The sequence below is a fragment of the Schistosoma mansoni genome, chromosome 1 (assembly GCF_000237925.1).
Source record: "Schistosoma mansoni strain Puerto Rico chromosome 1, complete genome".
In the NCBI taxonomy this organism is placed as follows: Eukaryota; Metazoa; Platyhelminthes; class Trematoda; order Strigeidida; family Schistosomatidae; genus Schistosoma; species Schistosoma mansoni.
In genome coordinates, this window is record NC_031495.1 from 60,174,268 (window position 1) to 60,180,267 (window position 6,000).

The following is a 6,000-nucleotide window of genomic DNA, read 5'->3' on the forward strand; positions in this document are numbered from 1 at the left end:
GAAACTCCCAATACCCTGTTTTGTGCTAGTTAATCTTACAGAATAATATAGTTCGCACACGACAAATTGATAAATTAAGTGATCTTGCTATAGAAGTCATCAGTTTAGAAAAATGTTTGAAATACCTACTACTAGAATTACTCAATGTGATGTAAGTTTAGGTATAGGAAAATGATTTTTAGGCAAACATAATCAATGAAAATGGCAAGTATTTCATGATATTCCATTAATTATAAGCGACTTGACTCGTTTGCAGTTATTACGTCGGTAATTCTTAAAAGAAAACGTTATATGGTCTAAATTGTACATGATTACGAAAAGTATTTAAAAACGAGTAGAAACACTTACAGCTTTTCGACAATTAATAGCTTGGGATTCATAATCACTTTTCAAAAAACTATACTAACAATTTGTTCCGTACATTCCAACTGCTTAAAGCCACATGAAGACCAGAAGAATATGAAACAGATCATTGTAAACGTAATATTATTGGTTTAAGTTTACTTAAATTTTCTTTATCTCTTTCATGATCATTAGATTTTGTTTGCGGGACTGTTACCAGAACTATTAGATTGGATCAAGTTTTGAAGCATATGTTCCCAGACAATACCAAAAACTCCTGACATAAAATTAGCTTTGTTTGTATTTGGTTATCCAGTAGATGGAATTATTTTATTGATACGCAACATTTTTAGCGTTGAATATTCATTTATATAATCTGCATCCAAACTAGGAGACACCATATGTTGTTGCACTGATGATCACAACAGTCGGCATCTAATATAATAGTAAATAAGATTACTAGTTCGGTTTGTTTATCACGTACGTGGCATGAACGATCAATACTGCATGTACATTTACTAGCCATGTGGCACGTGTCTGTCTATCATTATTTTCACTTTGGTCAATCGGAGAAAATTCATTGGTTACTGGAGCATGTTTATTGATTGACAAATCACAAAACCATGACTGGTCAGGAGAACTCAAATTAACACTTTATTTCCCCCCTCAAAAGTGACACACAGCTTTTCATTGGCATCTGAACATAGTTTGCATGATCCAGTTGTTCATTTAATATTCTATCTCAATTTTTCTTCCATGATAGATTGGCTTACATGTCGTTGAGATATGGCATGCATCGTACGATTTGTTTTTAGCGGAATATTACGTCGCATATTTTAATGCTCATAAAACAACTGATTTATGGTCATACAGATATAATATGATAGATGTTAGGTTGTCTTAAATTATTTTCACTAATGGTAACTCCAAAACTTTCAGAAAGGAAGACAAAACCGACTTTTGTTTGAAACTGAAAATAATCACATTTTGTATGATGCTTTTTTGCTGAGAAAAGATGACAATTTCCAAATCTAAACATATCTAAGAGATTGATGAATTTGGCTTTATTATACTTTAAGATTTCTGTCATTCTAACATTGTGAGATTAACATTTTAGAACATCTATTATAGAAGAATTTAATCTAATAGATAATGGTTTTGAATGTTCGTGTAAATTCCAAGAACGGTTTATGTGTCAGTTGAACTCTTTCCGACGGGCAACTAATTTTAAATGTAACACTTTTTTGTTTCTAAAATTATATTATGTATTTGCACTTAACTGCGTATGCAATGAACCTCATAATTGATCATGATTGACCTATTTCTTCGAAATCCTTGCATAACTAAATAATTTACAGTATCTTATTCCTAAATGATCACTTAAAAAGTTGTAATCTGTATACCTTCACTGTTTTATCACAATTTGTTTAAGGAATGTGATAAAAGTCGGAGACGCAAAGCAATCCGAGCATTTGTTTTAAGAGATTCAAAGTGGCACCTCTGTCTGAATTTCAGGGAAATAAATCAACTTCAGTTATTTAACTCTTAAGATCATCTGCAGTCCAGGATCAAATACTCTTTAATTATTCCAATTTTCTAATAAGCTATATTACCACTTGAAAAAAATGACAGGAGCCACATAACACTAAGTCATATCACAGGATTCAAAGCAGAAATTAAAAGGGTGCTACTATAATTTATGGACAACCTTTGAGCGATGCCAATGTGACCTTGAGTGTCCACTTACTAGGGCTAAATGAGGGTTATAAAACACTTTGAAAAAAAGGATTATGATTTACAATTGATGGTTAGGGTAAAAAATTAGATCAATAGTTTTCATTACGAACTGATATCATCTAAAATGTCAAAACGCTGTTAAGACAAATGGGTGGATTAATTTCGCGCCAAAATCCGAGACCTGTCATTCCAAATCTGATTGGTTCGTCCATAAATTACAGTCTCGCCGCCAAAAATTAATCATCATGAATGAAAAATTAAAAAGCTGAATAATCATATTTGATACTGATTATTTTATTGTTTTTGTTTTAACTTGTTCGCTCTTTTTCATTCATATTAGTTGTTGAACAGACTTCAGTAAAGTAAAACTTGACATAAATCTGAAGATGAAAAGAGAAAGCATTACATTCATTGATTTTCCACCTATACATTTCTTCCAGCTTACATAATTCATCTGAGAGGTAAACAATAAAATAATGACAATCTACTGTGAATAGATAATTTCAATTTGTCTATGAAGTATGTATACTGTTTAGTGTATTCAAATTTGAATATTGGTAAGCAAAGATGGATAGTGGCTAGCAGTGGAATCCAGGACGCGCGTTTCGTCCTATTTGGGACTCGTCGGCTGGATTTACCTGCGTCTCAGAGTTGATGTTCACTCTGGGATAACGCGATGGCGTTTGAAGCGAAAGTTACTCGGTTCGAGTCCCTGAATGAACATCAACTCTGAGATGCAGGTAAATTTAGGCTATATCGAGGCAATACGCACAGTATGCACATATGCCAATTAGAGACTGACCAGTTGCAATCCTAAAACATCAATGGGAAGATTCAAACAAACAATACTATGTGAATTTAAATTTGAATATTGTTGTTCCGGATTATTATTATTATTATTATTATTATTATTATCTTGATCCCTTATCATGACTTTATTAAGCTTACTTATTGATTACGAATGATATTTTACATTCTTTTGTTTATATTTTTCATGCAATCTCATCGTCAAGCATACAGCAATATCCACTCATTCTATGAATATTAATATCTTATTCAATGTTGTTCATTATTTTCATTGAATGAAAAGGAATAATCTATTTTAGTTCAACTGTAATTACTCTACAGTACTTTTCTGAAGTCTTCACTAATTTTGCCAAAAGACCTACTGAAATCTTTTTCGTTACCGGACTTGGTCATTTACATTTTACATGCTTCTTAATACGTTATACGAGTTATACGATCGTTTGTTAAAACTCTTTTCGTAAATGTTTGTCGTTTAATTCTTTGTCTCATCACAACTTAGAGTTGAAAGATACAGTTAGATTTTCTGTTAAGTGGATAGAAAGATTGTCATTAGTGAGAAATCCGATGCACAGTAATTACATGTATGTTTGACCAGAAGCTTTCAGCATATCCAACTTAATAAAAATCACGAGGTCAAAATCATTGGCGAACTTTTCCACTTTAACGGATTGAATGCATCCAAACTGGTGTCTGGTTTCACCAAAAGAAAAGAGATTAAAATAGGCAAAACAGACAAGGGAAAAATTACAACAACAAATATAATCGAACAACATTTTTTTCTAAATAGATCCTCACTAGACTGCTGTAGTATAAAGAAATATTCGTGTGGATATACAAAGGTGAGGATAACCATCCCTTTTCAATGTTTAATGAAAGTGCAATGGCTACCACTTTTTCCGTCTATTTTATGAGTCAGCACTGCATATAAAAGTGTATTTTTTTACTCGGGATTTCATTTTAATAATCTGAAGCTATCTATATATGCATTCTACGAAAGCAATACTGTAGAGCCAGATGAAAAAAGAGAAAATAAACTTCTGAAAAGTTCCAAACTGAGACGAAACGGCCATCCAATGTTTTCAGGTTTTCATTAGTGTTTTAACTTAGATCGGTTTACGATTTTAATGAAAGTTATAGCTTAAAATGAAATCCTCCGTGAGAAATATACTCTTATAAGTAATGAAAAAAAATGCTTGATATTGCGCGTATGTTGAACATTGGCAAATGGATGGTCTACAAATTCATGAATGTTTCCTTGATTGTAACTGATTTAGTTTGCTATGTATAATCATACCCATTCATCTTCTATCCTACAAATATCTTACAAAAATATCTTCTGTTTGAATTAGGAACAATTTTTATCAATAGCTTTAAGGTAGTGGTTGGTAGCTTGAACACATCTCAGAATATGTCTAATATTCTATCAACTCAAATATCAATATAAACCGTCTGTATTATTCACTAGACAACGTGAAGTGTCAATGTCACAGTTATATAACTACAAATTTATATGACAATTTGTATGATATGGCGATTCCATCTGCTTCCATTTACGATCAGTTAATAATTGTATGTTTCTACTTAGTCTACTTAATCAACAGTAGATAATCTGAAGAGAAACTAAATATAACTTTAGATTCACTTAGTATTGTTTGTTTGAATCTTCCCATCGATGTGTTAGGACTGCAACTGGTCAGTCTCTAATTGGCATATGTGCATACTGTGCGTATTGCCTCGATATAGCCTTGATTCACAAGCATGATAAACTTCACCCCATCGCACAAGCAAGTGGCTATCAGGACTCAGTGGCCGAGTGGATAACGCGATGGCGTTTGAAGCGAGGGTACTGGGTTCGAGTCCCAGAGTGAACATCAACTCTGAGACGCAGGTACATCCAGCTGACGAGTCCAAAATAGGACGAAACGCGCGTCCTGGATTCCACTGCTAGCCACTATCCATCTTTGCTTAAATATAACTTTATTTGAATTCCAAACACTGATGAGAACATACTCAACACTGACTGACAGAACTACTTTACCGTAAACATGTTCATATAATCTCACAAATTCTATCTGTATTCAATTAGAAATGTTATTTAATAGTACAATTTGTTGACTTATTTACTAATGCCATGTGTGCTATAAGCAAATCGTAAGATCTCAATCTATTCTATACTTTGTTCAATAGAAATATTTCTGTTTAATAATACAAATATTGTTTGCTTTTTAAGCAAGACATAGAACAAACAATAAAGAAGATTGTTAAATTCAATACTTCATTTTTGTTTACTTGTATAGTAAACAGTAAAAATATAAGTCAGTTGGTAAGTGGTCTTATGCATTATAGAAGTAAATAATTATGAATTATTTTGTAACCTTTATTTCTACACTTGTTCATTGATTTGTTAATTCACAATTCACTTATAGTCATAGAATTCTGTCTGAATATTTCGTGTACGAATAATGACTGAATTGTCTTAATACATACTCATATACTATGTCTTCGCATAATATGAATGGACGAATAGGTTTAACAGGTGTACTACTTTTGGATTGCTTAAATCTTGATATCATGGACAATTGAAGGTGTTTATTGCTTATCATCAATAATACTATCTGTAAACATTGGTTGCATCTGTCACAGTTAACTGGTTTTCATACATTTCCTTTTTTGTAGAGTAGTTAAATGATATGAACTACTATGTTTGAGATAAACATATCCATCGAACTCTGTTTCTGCTGTGAGTGGAATAAAAGGTTGAGGTCATCGACGATTTCCAAATCGTCCAACTGCATCTATCCTGTTCACTGTATTCTGTGCTTCTCCTGAGATGTTGATGTTTATGTAATCTAGTCAACCAATAGAAGAAAGAGGAAAGGGGAAAGTAAGCGACCTTATCTGATGCCGGTCTTCACTGGGAATGCATCTGTGAACTACCATCCATACAGGACTTAGTGTCTATAAGTTATCATATTATTTAAGTTGGATAAATAAATTTTACTGGTCACTTTTTTCGTTCCCTAATGTTCACATTTTTAGAAATTCCGCACTATTAACTTGGTGCTTTATTTTTATAAATAATCACTCTGTAGCAATGAGAGATTAGATTGTGAT